Source organism: Saccopteryx leptura, chromosome 3, assembly GCF_036850995.1.
Source record: "Saccopteryx leptura isolate mSacLep1 chromosome 3, mSacLep1_pri_phased_curated, whole genome shotgun sequence".
NCBI lineage: Eukaryota > Metazoa > Chordata > Mammalia > Chiroptera > Emballonuridae > Saccopteryx > Saccopteryx leptura.
In genome coordinates, this window is record NC_089505.1 from 296,162,816 (window position 1) to 296,178,911 (window position 16,096).

General features: G+C 40.7%; 1 pseudogene; it reads right to left on the bottom strand.

Annotated features, from left to right (window-relative positions):
- Positions 1-1,176: 1,176 nt before the first annotated feature.
- On the bottom strand, positions 1,177-15,707 carry LOC136398529 (zinc phosphodiesterase ELAC protein 2-like; annotated as a pseudogene).
- Positions 15,708-16,096: the final 389 nt, after the last annotated feature.

Here is a 16,096-nt window from a genome sequence, read left to right on the forward strand (position 1 = left end):
TAGTCTCATGATTCTTTGTACTTTTGCGCTATCAGTTGTAATGGCTCCTTGCTCATTTCTAATTTTATTTGAGTCTTCTCTCTTTGTAATCTAGTCAAATATTTGTTGGTTTTGCTTATCTTATTATAAAAAAACAGCTGTTAGTTTCTTTGAACTTTTAAATTGTTTTTCTGGTCTCTATTTTATTTATTTATACTCTCTTCTTTGATACTTCCTTCCTTCTGCTAAGTTTCAGCTCAATTTGTTGTTCCTTGAGGTGTAATGTTAAGTAATTTGAGATGTTTCTTTTTTATTAATGTAAGATGTTTATCACTATGAACTCTTAGAATTGCTTTTGATGCATACCATAAGTTTTTATATTGTTTTTCCTTTTTTATTTATTTCAATATATTTTTCCTTTATTATTAATTTTAATGGGGTGACATTGATCAATCAGGGTACATAATATATTTTTTAAAATTTCAGCTTTGACAAACTTTGTTGTTGTTGTTCATGAGTGCTTTGTTTAATCTCCAATTACTTGTGAGTTTTACAGTTTTCCTCCTGTGCTAGATTTCTAGTTTCATATCTTTGAGGTCAGTTGCTAGATAATCATTGTGATCCTTTGGTGCTGTCATGTTTCTTTGCTTTTTCATGTTCCTTGTTGTCCTGAAATGCTGCCTTCACATTTGAAATAGCAGTTTTCTCTTCCAGTTTTTTTTTTTTGTTTTTTTTTTATCTAAAAAAGGCAGTGCTTTATTTCCCAACATGAATCCCTTATAAATTTAATACAATGTGGCCCTGGCCGGTTGGCTCAGTGTCAGAGTGTCGGCCTGGTGTGTGGAAGTCCCGGGTTCGATTCCCGGCCGGGGCACACAGGTGCCGACAGAGGGCAGGAAGAGAAGAGGGAAGCGAGCCGCAGTGCAGGTGGCATTCTAGGACATACACGGCATCCGTGCTCCATCCTGGCCCAGGTGACGGAGGTGGTCAGCCCCTTCTCAGCCGTCAGACAGACACAACCTCGAGGCAGAATGGGGGACCCAGCGAGCCTGGCCCAGCACCAGACAACAAAACCCTGAAGCAGTCCAGGTCCTTGGAATTTTAATTCAGGTCCCCAGCCAGTGGTCACTCGGCAAGACAAGGCACAGATCCACGCGCGGACAAGGCTGTTTGTACCAGCAGTTACCGTGTCATCCGGAAGGCGCTACTCCCTGTCGGGGGACGGGGAGTCCGAAGATGGCTCCGGGCTGAGCCGGTCTGGACTCCGCGGTGGCTGGCGGTCACCATACTTCTGTTCACTGTAAATGGGGACCTGGAAGACTGTCATGGTCTCATCCTTGTACTCCGGCGCGGAGTGCGGCCGCACGGCCAGGTCTATTCCTTTCAGTGGCCCAGAAAATATTTTGATAGCTTCTAGGTATTTTTCCAGTTGGGGAGGTCCAGAAAGTACACACTTTGGAAGCCCGGTTTCCTTCAACGTCAGGATCATTCCACACAACCCCCCAACATTACTCTAGTGCATTCGGGTCAGGAAGATGTTGTCCAAACAAGACACCTTCAGCTTGTGCTCCTGCATGAGTCGCTGCACACCTTCCCCACAGTTGAACAGATACCGATTATACTCGGAGAAGACGTAGAGCGCTGCGCCCGCGTCCCGGCCCCCCCGGCCGCCACCACCTGCAGGTACACCGTGTTCGGGCCCCTGGGCTCCCACGACGGGCCGCGCTCCTCGCGCGTGCGCAGGTGCCTCAGGGGGTCCTTGGGCGGTCACTGGCGACGAACGGGTCACTGGACATGCCGCGCCTGCTCGGGGACTGCAGCAGCAGCGAGCAGCGAGTCCACAGGCGCCAGGTTCCACCCAAGCTCAGCAATGCGCCCGGTCACCTCAGTCCGCATGCCCCCACGCCCCGCCCCCTCCGCCCGCATCTTCTTCCAGTTTTTATTCACTGCCTTCAAGAGGTAAATATCTTCTAGGTGTTTACTGTCATCCCTGCTAGGGATGCTGAGGCTTTCTGACTTTCTTTGGATAAAATGCCACTATTATCTTAATTTTCTGTTGTTGTTATAACAAATTACCATAAATGCAGTGGTTTATAACAACACAAATTTATGATTGTACAGTTCTGGGGGGTCAGACATCTGACATGGATCTCATTGGGCTAAAATTAAGATGTTTGCAATGCTCTGTTCCTTCCTGCTTTGGTTTGAATATTTGTGCCCTCCACAAATTGACACATTGAAATTATAATGCCCAATTCAATGCAATTAGAAGCCAGGGCCTTTGGGAGATGCTTAGGTCATAAGTGTGGAGCCCTCATAAATAGGACTAGTGTTCCTAGAGAGACCCCACACAAATCCCTAGACACTCTGCCATACGACGATACAAGAAATCCGTCGCCTAGAGGAGGGCCCTCACCCAGCCACACTGACACCTGGTCATGGACTTCCCGCCTTCACAGCTGTGAGAAACACATTTCTGTTCTTTATAAGCCACCCAGTCTGTGGCATTTTGTAGTAACACTCCAGTCAGACTAAGACACTTTCTGAAGTCTCTGTGGAAAAATCTGTCTCCTTGCCTTTTCCAGTTTCTGGACGGCACCTGTATTCCTTGGCTCACGGCCTCCTAGTCCATCTTCAAAGTCATAATGTTGTATCTCTCTGACTTTTTCCACCATCATATCTGTACCTTTGACTAAAGCCAGGAGACGTGCTCGCCCTTGTCTCAAGGTCTTTAATAGTCGTCGCATCCAAAAAAGTTCCATCTGCCAAGTGAGATAACATATTCACAGGTTCCAGGGATTCGGAGGTGGGCATATTTGGGGAAGCCACCATTCTTCCCTCTACAATTATCTTTCTGCATCTCAGCTCTCTCACCTGTATAACAGGAGAAATACTAGTTCCCGCTCTATAGGGCTAAAAGGACAAAATGTGATTCTACAAACAAAGCAGTTGGCCCAGCATCTGGGTATGTAATCCCGACCCTAAAGCTGTTAGTTGCCCTCATAAGTAATAACCTGCTCCTGCTGCATCTCATCACTTCTAATAAATCCCCCTTCTATGACCACAACATAGTCAGGGCCATTGATTTCGAACCCTTCTCTGTACCTCAGAGGACAAAACTTTCTGTGTCTATAACTTAACCTTAAATCTTCCATAAGCATTGGTCTCCCCTTCAAATAAGCAGGAGAGGAGGCACCAAGGCTTACATCTATACAAGTAAAATGTTAGAAACTACTGCTCACAAATGGGTCTTATACCCCTTCAAAACTTCTGACCGCTAGTGCCTACATTTTCATCTGAATGAACCCACACCAAAATTCATCGTAAACACTCACACGTCACTTTCAGCTAGCCCTCGATCTGGATATGATGAGGCAGCCAGCCATCCACCTGCTGCTTGCGGAGGGCCTGGCCCTCCAGTCAGGCCAGACCGTCAAGGCTCACCTAGAGGATTACCTGCTAAATCACAACTTTAAAGAAAACAATTTGGAGTTACCCAAGAGGAAACCACACATTTACTTATCTCCAGACACCTCACACAGACTGTATTAAATTTTCCATAACCAAATTGACTGCGGGACTGAGACCAAGCACGGGATATTCTTTCTGAAAGCTTTTGATACATGAAACTGCCTTTTATAAAGAAACTTAAGACGGAGGTGCCATTCCTTTTCTTTCTAGCAAAACTTCTGTTTTCATTTGGGAAAACTGGTTGGTCATCTAATTATTCCAGGGTATGAAGTAAAAATCAGCTCAAAACATAGGACCTAAGTTAAACTAGAGAATGCTTTTCACTGTCCAGATTGTTTAAACACTGTATCTGGTGTCATCTGACTGTTCAAAAGATTTTTTAGCACCAATTTCCGTGGCATTTCTAAATCAATAAAACACAAGTAGTCACACTAGTGGAGAAAAAGAGAATTGGAAGACGGCATAAAACTTACTTTCTCAGCAATTTATAAACTAAATATACACTTGAATATAGCAATTGTTGAGCCAGACTGGTAATGAACTCTGGAAGACGGATTTAGCCTATTTCCAACATTTGGTAGCCACTGCATTATGCGCACAACGCAGGAATTTAGAAAACAAGTAGGAGCCGGACAAATAGATTTGTTGTAGTCAACAGTCATAGATGCTAAATGAAAGAAAAAGCATGTTTTGTTTGAAAAGGGCACCTCAATTCCCATCCCTGCCCATCAAGTGAAAAGGAAAATACATGAGGATATCAACTGTGAAATGTCAGCATACTAAGTAGGGTAGATAGCTCCCGTTTCTTGTTATGAAAGGGAAAGATCTCGGTGAATGCTATTTGAAAGTCCATCTGCCGCAGAGCTGTACTGTACTTCTCCGCGTCCTATAAAGCCGCTCCGGGGGAAGGCGCCCAGTGCGGCTGCGCTCACTCAACACATCGCCCCATCACCCCCCACAGCTGTTCACGGGAGTGCCAGAGAGAGTTGGATATACTAAGGAAAATGAATTTAGGAATAAAAAAAAAAAGAAAGAAAGAGAAAGAAGAGCTTCAGAATTTAAACAAGAAAAGAACTGAAGCAAATGATATGCTTACCTTATCCCCTGAGACAAGCATGCATGAATGCATAAATATTATAAGATTATTTACTAAGCCTAAACATAACTACAAAATACATAAAGGGTCTAGATCTTTTGTTGTCACTATCAAAGAGCTAGTCCAGAGCGGCAGTGCTGGCAGCAGACAATGAAAGCTCAGAATTGAAATGGTGATAAACCGTGTGCAAGTCCCATAGATTAGATGAATATTTATTGCAGTTATAGTTCAGAGTCTGCTAAAGAGTGCCTACCGTCTTAAAGAATTACTTTAAAAGCCCTCATCTTTTCATTTCAAAAGAAAAAGGGATGTAATCTACATGGGTGAATCTGAATTCATGAATGGCAGTAGTCACAATATATTAATAATGTCTTTCTCCAACCAAAGAAGTCCCTAATCACGCCCCAGATTTAACAGCACAACATCAAACTGTAAACAGGATGATCTCACACGAAACAATATCACAGCCACCTCTGGGGGGAAAGCAGAGCAACATGACAGGTTAAAAGCATATGAAAAGGAAAAGTACAAGAAAACTACCCGGAGTGTATGCGTGAACATCATAAGATCAACAACGTGTGAAATGTAGCCAAAATCCTGCTGCCCTTCACAGGTACTTCAGCTTTCCGTAGACTGTAAAGATGACTAGAAACTTTTAAAGACAGGATACTGCCGTTTGAAACGAATTTTGCTTTGGGAAGACGGTGCTGATGTATCACTACACAGCTCCAAAAGTAAACAGGTACCTAAGTGCAACAGGGGATCTCAGGAAGACACATTTTCACTACAGACCTGGCCAAGTGTGGGACTGTGGCAAATACATGGCCAGAGGAAGAGAAGAAGACCATCTGCACATGTCCTGTAACCAAATAAGATGGAAATTCAGCTACAGTTTTATGTCACTGCCTATTGTATAAACAATGCCAATGCCCCACCTATCTGAAGCTGAACCTTCCAGTGATGGGCCCTTGGGATCCTCCCAAGGCAACGCATTCCATCTTTGAACAACTCTGGTCCCTTCTTCCTGTTTGGCATATAAGTCTTTGGCTCTAACTTTGAAACTATATTCTATAACAGCTATTTCTCTCCAATAGCCTTCAAACTGACAGTGTAGGCACAGTGGAGAGGGCCCCATACAAAGGACTGGCAGGGACACCAACCCATTGAAAATGCTTTGGAGGTCCTACGAGCTAGCTCATTCTTATAGAGAGATGGGGTAAGTAAGAGATCTTAGATTTGGGTAGAGCAGCATACGATTATAAAACATATAGACAATGAGAATAGATCATGAAAATACCAAAGGAGAGTATTTTTTTCTGAAGATATAAGATATATACAAAAATAAATATATAAATTCAGGCCTTGGCTAGTTGGCTCAGTGGTAGAGCGTCGGCCTGGCATGCAGGAGTCCCGGGTTCGATTCCCGGGCAGGGCACACAGGAGAAGCGCCCATCTGCTTCTCCACTCCTTCCTCTCTGGTTCCTCTCTGTCTCTCTCTTCCCCTCCCAAAGCCAAGGCTCCATTGGAGCAAAGTTGGCCCGGGGCACTGAGGATGGCTCCATGGCCTCTGCCTCAGGCACTAGAATGGCCCTGGTTGCAACAGAGCAATGCCCCAGATGAGCAGAGCATTGCCCCCTGGTGGGCATGCTGGGTGGATCCCAGTCAGTCACATGCAGGAGTCTGTCTGACTGCCTCCCGGTTTCCAACTTCAGAAAAATATAAATAAATAAATTCAAATGATATAGAACTTACGAGTGAAAAGGTAGGGTCTCTTTTTCCCAGATCTGAAAACTTATATTTCAACATTCTTACATTTATTTGTGCTACTGGTGACCATCACCACAGTGCATTTATTCATGAGTGTCTGGTAGTGTGCATGGCTCCTTACCCTGAGAAACAAGGAGTTGGGGCACCTCCTTTGTTCTCCTTTTCCTCTCTTCCCTCAACCTTATATTACTCATTTGAGTTATCCCAGTAGTTGCCTCTAAATTGACTTTAGATACGTACTTAAATGTTCAGCCATCTTGGTATCTTGGGTAGTATTTTAAAAATGCTATGAAAAATAATGAAATTAGCACAAATCCTTCCTAGAGTGAAGATGCAGAAATTTTTCTTAATCACTAACCATGTGTGAGGTGACAGGCCTGAGACAAAGCCCCTGAAATAATTCTCTCTTCTGTTCACAGGCAGTAGTTTTGCTGACACTGTATGCTGTGGAGAATGGTTATAGTTTCTAAAACCTTGCATTAGACACGGAGATGAACTTGTAAAACACATGCACTAGACTGACTGTCCCCAGACATGTTCATGCAGCAGGCGCTCCCACCTCCTTGTATCTCTGCTGTGACATGTGATTTTACCTCCCACATGGTGAGTCCCTGTTCCTGAGGAGTTTGTGCTCTCTCTTGAGGCTTTCTGGGTAACACACTCTATTCTAGCCCCACAGAAACTCTTCCTTCTTTGACCAGGTCCTTGATGTCTAATCAAACTTCATCAAATCATCCAAGGGTAATAAAGCATTTATTGCTAAAAAAAGAAAGAAAGAAAAGTAAAAAACATCCTAAAACAGAGCCAAGCTATCAGTTATGAATATAATTGGTTCCAAACAACCTCCCTGGGTTAGTCTGAGATGGAGAATAAATGACAGAAATTTACCCAAAGTTATTATGAAATGGTAGAGCCATGAGCAGGTACTTACCAAACTATAACACTTAAAGAGGCAAAATTTTTATAGAAAACCATAAATAAACACATTCTCCAGGAGTCAACCATTCACTACCAAAGTGCTTATTAGGAAATTAGTGAGATGTATTATGTCATACTAACATAGCATAAAACTTGAAATAGATACCTTCATTATCTAAAGAAAAATAGTCAACTGAATGATTAAAAGTGCAAAATTTTAAAACTCCAAGAAAGTTGAGTTTAAATATTTCATAAGCGTCCAATTCACTGAAGCAGAGAGGAAAAGCCACATTAGCAAATGAACACCCACCAAGACATGTGAGATGTAAAAACTAATGTAAAACATGTGTTTAATTTAAAAAAAAAACACAGTTTAGGCCCAAAGTATTTTATAAGATAAAAGGAAACCCTTTTTATTTACAAATTAGATAGTATGTTACGCCCTGGCCGGTTGGCTCAGCGGTAGAGCGTCGGCCTAGCGTGCGGAGGACCCGGGTTCGATTCCCGGCCAGGGCACACAGGAGAAGCACCCATTTGCTTCTCCACCCCTCCGCCGCGCTTTCCTCTCTGTCTCTCTCTTCCCCTCCCGCAGCCAAGGCTCCATTGGAGCAAAGATGGCCCGGGCGCTGGGGATGGCTCTGTGGCCTCTGCCTCAGGCGCTAGAGTGGCTCTGGTCGCAACATGGCGACGTCCAGGATGGGCAGAGCATCGCCCCCTGGTGGGCAGAGCGTCGCCCCTGGTGGGCGTGCCGGGTGGATCCCGGTCGGGCGCATGCGGGAGTCTGTCTGACTGTCTCTCCCTGTTTCCAGCTTCAGAAAAATGAAAAAAAAAAAAAAAAAAAAATTAGATAGTATGTTACAAGGACTGTTTGATGATAAGCTTGGACAAAATAAAGAAATTGTTTAACAGGTCTTATAAATTGTGGGCTGTGTAGGCAAAAGATAGGATTATAATAATTGAACTTTTTGAAGTTAAATAATAGTGAATTTCAAAGGAAAAGCCCGTTTAAAAAAAGGCAGAATCTATACCCTGATGGTCTGAGTTTAGCTATTATGTAAAAACAGATGCCCTGATAATGGGATAGAAGTTAAGTTCTAGCTTTGTCTTAGGTTTTACATTTTCCCAAAAGGAAGGAGAAATAATGGCTAACATAACTTAAAACCCTAATCCTGACTGAATCTTTTCACCTTCCTATCTATTCATGAATCAGAAATCTACTTCAAGATCTTTCCCAATAGAAACTACTTCTTCACTCCAGGGACAATGTGATACAATGGCTTTTCATTACTCGTAGCACAAGCAGGTATCAAATGGTAAAAGAATTCCACAGGTGCATCTATTATGATCAGAAGCAGCAAGAAACCACAATCCATAAATATAATATAAATGATTATGATTGGTTTGACATTTTATCAGACCAATAATTATAAATGTTAAAGTGCAATGGGTCCCCATGTGTATCACAGAATTTATATAGCCCCTAGCAAACAACATTTTTAAATGTTAAGTTTTAGATGCTAACATTCTCGGTTTCAGCAAATTTCACTGTATCCTCCCTATACATTATTAACTCACACACAAACAACCTGGCAACTACAGTGACCATTTGCTGTGTAACATAACCCTAAAGATTAGGCCAGAGTTATCACTTAGCCATATCACAAACGTGTTCATAAGAACATCAATTAAGGGTTACTCATAATTGCTTCATGAGATTTGAAGTAAAACTCCCACAGATGTAACTCTTTTCATTGCCAGTACTATTGAGATTTAATTTTTCAATTCTTACCATTTTCTTTGTCAAAAAAAGAAAAAAATCAGGAAAACACAGATGGTCCAAAGAGCAGAGGGAGGATATCCAAATTATTATAATAATAAAGGTATTGAACTGGATTCTCTCAATATGGCTCTGAATGTTCAATATATACTTTCCAAGCCACCGAAAGAAGAAAGCCAAGGATTAGACTAATGTCCTAATCTAAGATGTGCCACCATATCATCAAACACACACAATTAAGTTCTCTGAGCCTCAGATACCTACAACTTTGTTCATGCTATTCCCCGTTTGACCCACAGCCAGAGTGTAGCCATCTTTCATGGGTCACACAATGTCCAACTTCCTCCTTTACATCCTTTTTGATTATTTAAGCCAATACTGATGTATTTCTACTTTGAGTTGAGAGTATATATTTTAGACTGTTGAGTTTACAGCCTATATACTGTGTGTCCTTAAAGTCATGGTGCACTTTTGACCGGTCACAGGAAAGCAACAAAAGATTATAGAAATGTGAAATCTGCACCAAATAAAAGGAAAACCCTCCCAGTTTATGTAGGATGATGTGGCAGCATGTGCGCATGCACAGATGATGATGTAACACCGTGTATACAGCGGAGCAGTTCACGGCCATGCCAGTCGAGATGTGGACGGTACAGAGGAAAGTTCAGTGTGTTCTGTGGCTCGGTAAATTCAAATTCATGACCAAAGTGCAACGTGTATACTGGCACGTTTATAACAAAGCACCACCACATAGGAATAACATTACTCAGTGGGATAAGCAGTTGAAGGAAACCGGCAGTTTGGTGGAGAAACCCCGTTCTGGTGGGCCATCAGTCAGTGACGAGTCTGTAGAGGCTATACGGGATAGCTACCTAAGGAGCCCTAAAAAATCTGTGCATGAGCTCACATCGAACTGCACTGAAAAGTATGAAACTGGGAGAGTTTTCCTTTTATTTGGTGCAGATTTCACATTTCTGTCGTCTTTTGTTGCTTTTCTGTGACTGGTCAAAAGTGCACCATGACTTTACGGACACACTGTATTAGAGTCCAAATATAGAGTTAGATGACCCACTTTAGCACAGAAGTACAGATTTCTCCATATTATTTTAATGGACTTTATTTTTAGAGTAGTTTTAGGTTCACAGCAAAATTGAGCAGTAGGTCCAGAGGTTTCCCATCTATCCCTGCCCCTGTACATGCACAGCCCACACGAATGTCAACATTCCCCACCGGAGTGGTATATTGGTAACTATTAATGAACCTACATTGAGACAACATCACCTAGAGTACATAGTTACACTTAGTGTTGTCTAGTCTATGGATTTGGACACATTAATAACATGTATCCCAGATTACAGTATCATACTCAGTAATTTCCCTGCTCTAAACGTCCCTTGTGCTTTGCCTATTTATCCCTCTCTCCTCCCTAACCCCTAACAACCACTGACATTTTTTTACTGTCATTATAGTTTTATGTTTCCCAGAATGTCCTCTAATTCTAGTCATACAGAATGTAGCCTTTTCAGATTGGCCACTTTAACTTGGTAACATGCATTTAAGTTTCCTCTCTTCACATCTTGACAGCACATTTCTTTTCAGCACTAAATAATACTGTACTCTCTGGATGAACCATGGTTTATTTATCCATTTACCTACTGAAAGACATCTTGGTTGCTTCCAAATTTTCACAATTATGAATAAAGGTTCTTTATACATATGTGTACAGGTTTTTATGTAAGTGTTCAGCTCCTTTAGATAAATACTAAGGAGTGTTATTCATATGAGTTACGGATCATATGTAACAGTATGGTTAGTATTATAAAAAACCACTAAATGGTCTTCCACAGTGGCTGCACCATTTTGCATATCAACCAGCAAGAAATGAGAGTTCTTGTTGCTCCACAACCTCACCCATGTTTGATGTAGGTTTTCCAGATTTTGGCCATTCTACTAGGTGTGAAGTGATTGGTATCTTGCTTTAATATTTATTTCCTAGTGTACATATGATGTGAAACACCTTTTCATCTGCTTATTTGCCATCTGTGTATCTTCTCTGGTGAGAGGTCTGTGAAGGTATCTGGAATATTTTTTAATCAAGCTGTTTGTTTTCTTATTGTTGATTTTTAAGTGATTGTGTGTGTGTGTGTGTGTGTGTGTGTGTATTTGGACAACAGTTCTTTATCAGCTATGTCTTCTGCAAATAGTTTTTCCCAGTCTGTGACCTGTATTTCCATTTTCTTGACATTGCCTTTTGCCAAGCAGAAGTTTTGCACTTTAATGTCAACTTACCAATTTTTTCTTTCATGGATCCTGCCCTCGGTATTATATCTGAAAAGTTATTGCCAAATCTAAGGTCATCTAGATTTTCTCCGATATTATCTTATGAAAATTGAGTTTTGCATTTTACTTTTAAGTTTGTCATCCATGTTGAGTTAATGTTTGTGAAGAGTAGAGATCTGTGTCTAGATCCATTTGTTATATGTGGATGGATGTCCAGTTGTTCCAGCACCATTTGTTGAAGGAACTATCTTTGCTCTATGGTATTGTCTTTGCTCCTGTGTCAAAGATCAGTTGACTATATGCGTGGGCCTATTTCTGAATCTTTATTCTATTCCATTGATCTATTTGTTTATTCTTTTGCCACTACCACATTGTCCTGACTAGATAAACATTATAAATCTACTAATAGATTTAGTAGCTTTACAGTAAATCTTGAAGTTGAGTAGTGTAGATATTCTTCCTTGTTTTCTAGTGTTTCCCTCTGGACATAGTAACAACAACAATAATAATAATGGAAAGAAACTTCCAATTTTGATTAACTACTATATGTCAAAGACCATGTTTAGCCAATTACATACACTATTAATTCTTGGTTCATCTGATGAACTAGTCATGACTGACACAGTGTGAATGTACAGCCCACTCACATATTATGGAGTCACAGTAAGCAATTTAAATAAATGTATGGCTCATGGGAGAAAAAGAGAAGTAAATTTCTTACACATATTACCAAAAATCAAGTAAAGGTATGAAGGCAAGATTTTGTTTATTTTCACTAATTCTCTACATTTCCAACTGAGTACCAAAAAGCCAAATATTAATTTTATTTATTTTCTCCAGCTTTGTTGAGGTATGATTGATGAGTAAATATTATTCAATATATGAGTTGTATAACATGATTTCTAAAAGTATACAATATGATTTAATATATGTATATATATGTATACATTGTGAAATGATTACCATAATCAATTTAACACATCCATTACTTCACCTAGGTACCTTCCATGTGTGTGTACATGTGTAATGAGAACACTTAAGATCTACTCTCTTAGAAAATTTCCAGTATATAATACATTATTATTAGCCATAGCCAACATGCTATACATTAGATCCTCAGAACTTGTTCTTAGAGCTGAAACTTTGTACTCTTTGACTAACATCTCTCTTTCCACACCTCCCAGTCCCTCCCAACTGCCCTTCCACTGTTTGCTTCTATGAGTTTTATGTTTTTAGATTCCACACACATGTGAGATCATACAGTATCTTTCTGCTTTATTGCGCTCAGCATAATGTCCCTTGTCCATACACACACGCTAAGCCAGAGTGCACTCAAAGTTTCCCAGATGTTACCTATTGACTGGATCCTTTCCCTCTAACCCTTTTGTTTACATGCAAGTCCAGTGAGCTGACATAGAATCTAGAGATAAACCAAATGTCCTGGTTAAATGGAGGGGAGGAGGCAAAATGTAAACTAATGGGTATTGTGTGACCCTATCCATGGGACACATTTCTCCATCCTTGATGTGGCCTTCCAGTGAGGGGAAGCTGACGAATGCACGCACATTTCTCTTGGTTCTGTGAGTTAACTAATTGGTAAATGTGGTGGAAATGACTGGGCATTCTCCGTTAGCTCCCTTCACTTCCTCTTGAGAGGACTCAACTGTCCTCTTTCCTATGCTGTGAGGTGTCCCTGGGCTGGCTTTTTGTGGGGGCAAGCTTCAGTTTCAGCTGAGTGAGGAATCAGCGTGACCCTGAAGTTTCCTGTGAGCAGCCTGTTCTGCTAACAATATAAGGCTGCCTGCTCTGCCTAACCCCTGTTAGTAATAAACATTATTTTTGCCTCTACACATATTTCTTGCTTTTTCTTTTTCTCTGACATTTCAGATGTAAAAAAATAAAAACGATGTTATGGTATTTCTTGGGGTGCCATTGAAAGATTCATAAACCCACTTTTGTAAAATTCTCTATGTGTGCTTTCTTAAAAATCTGAAAAAATAATTAAACCATACTGATAGAATTATAGATGATTTGGGTTTGTATCTTTGCATATTCTAAACTTTTACCTCATTGTAATCAGGAAAAAGGGATAGATGATAGATAGATAGATAGATAGATAGATAGATAGATATAGAGATATATTTCTAAATATAATGCTGATCTCCACAGGAAAAAAAAAATTGAATATCCATCGTCCTCACAATGGGTGTTGCCTGAAAATGCTCAATATTCTCATTTTAGGCACTTAACATTATTTTATACTAAGCCCTCAAATGGATTGCACAGTTAGAAGAAATTCACAAGAAGGCTTGAGCCTCCTATATTATTAAGAACCCTTTGTAATCAGTTAACAGACTCATAGAGTAATCAAAGAAAATTGCTGAGTTTTTTTTAGCACAGACCCACATGAGTTTTCAAAAACACATCACTGCATTGCACTCTGATGGTAGCCACAGACGACTCCCTTTCGTCCCGGGGAAGCTATCATACACTGTAATGGTGACATTTTCCTCCAAATATCACTAACTTTCATAGAAGCCAGCAACTTCAAAGTCCTGGAGGCAGCTGGCTTGGAGTCAGGAGACACCAATTTTCTCTTTTTTCACTATATTTCTGTTCACTTAGCCTGGCTTCATTTTGCCCATCCGCAACATGAGAAAAATAACTCTTGCCTGTTTCATAACAGTGAGAAGAGAAAAATAACTGAGAGGCTGCCCCTGAATACTTTAATTTGAAATTCTTACAAATGCAATATGCTCCCAGAAACATTCAGAATCACTATTACTGTGCATCAGTTCAGGCTGTATAATGTTTTCTTTTGGTATTTTTTTAACTCAAAATGCACTTACACATGTGACATTTTCCTCCAAATATCACCAACTTTCACAAAAGCCAGTAGCTTCAAGGTGCAAGGAGCTGGTCAGTTATCAGAAGAACAGAGGGGTCAGCTCTTTGTTTCTGGGAGGGAAGTGAGTATTCTCTAACTCAACAAGAATGTCACTCCTGAGAGCGTCTTTCCAAGTTCAGGAAATAAAAAGTCACTTGTATGTTGCAAGTTAACCAAATACCGGTGGAAGAATGCCTGTCCCAGGGAAAGGCATTTTGATGGGCACCAACGGATGAAATGAGATGCCTGCTCTATGTAACAGCAGCTGGTGTGGACTCTGCTCACAAGAGGACGTTTACCAGAAGGGGGACATTTGTGTCGTGGAACTGAGACCCGCAACCATCCACAGTGGTTCGGAAAGACAAAAGCACCAAGTCCAGACAGCCTGGAGAGCATAGCAAGTGACATCTGATATAGTACAATGGGCATTAGAGCCCGAGGATAGAAAGCAGCCAATCAGAATCAAGGGAAAAGTTTGTTTTAATAAATTGGAAAAAAATTTTTGAAAAAAAAAAAATCAGGGAGACAGAAAAATAAATCCCTTGCAACTCATTGGGGCTACAACCTCAAATAGCGAGGACAGGTTATCTTAAGTTGTTTCTTTTGCAATGGTTTACTTTGTTCTTCTTTTTTTCCCCTTTATTTTAATAAAGTAAACTAATAAGCTGGAATGTAGTGAAGTATTTTTGTTTTTCTTCGTTTTGTTTTTTACAAAGCAGACAAAGGAAATAAGCCACTGTTGACAACATATATAGTATTAAAAGATTGCAAAAATGTTCTGCCATGGCTAGCTTGCAGCCTGCAACTATGCCCAGCTGTTGACGTAGGGTGACAGCTGTAGGAATCATGGAGGGTTAAAGTATCAAATTGAGGAGCTCGATTTGGAGGGTTTGTGTTCTCTTTTTGAAGCTATCATTTTGCCTGATTCCATCAGAGGCTTAAAGCAGATCAAACTCCAGATGCTGCAACCTGCTTTGTTGGCAAGACTTCTAATTGAATCAGACACGGACAGAATAAAATTACATAAAAAGTAATAAAGTCTCTGATCAAGATTTGGAGCTGCAGTGTTTGGACAGCTTCGATTCCTTTACCGCCTCTCTCATGAAAGACATTGGTTATTACCTGAGATACGCCATTATTTCCCAGAATCCAATACCTAACTCCTGTTTAGGTTGGAAGAAAATAAGATCAGAGAAAATTCTTAGGGACTCTTTCCACATTTATGTTTTTGATATGAAAATGATACTCACATGAGAATGTAGGTAAAACATGATATGTTGTGATGGAATGAAAAAAAAAAAGAAAAGAAAAACATGGCTTTCTGTTTGAATTTATGACAAAGCATTTGGACAGATCTGGCAAAGCCTAACTCCCAACAAAACCAGACTGAACAGCCTATCACAGAGAGAAGCTCACAGAAGTTTTTCTTCTTAAATTTAAAAATAAATACCAATTTCTGAATAATCTTTAGACAGGATGTCTACGTATTTGTTCTCTCTAGCTTGCCCAACACTGTCCAGATTAACTTCCATGCTTCAAGTTTGAAAAAACACAAAATGATAGAGTAGTTGAGACGATTACTTCGAACTCAGTATTGACAGACAAAAAATATTCCTTAACACCTGTGGGGCTCATAAAGCCACAGCTGGTACCTGGGGGGTACATATGAGAGAACAGACATGGGTTTTGAACCAAACAAAATGCACGGTAATGATTACAGAGGTACAGGGAGCACGGGCTCGGAGATTCAAACCAGAGTTCGGCGTTAGGAAAAGAAAACAAATGCAGGAGGTGCAAGAAGACACTTCTGACAAGAAAGTGATTTCTTTTTTCCTTTCCACTTTTTGCTGTTATGGATCCTACGCAGTAACCGTCACGCCAACTCTCCTTGCTACACAGCGCCACCTACAGGACAGCGGGC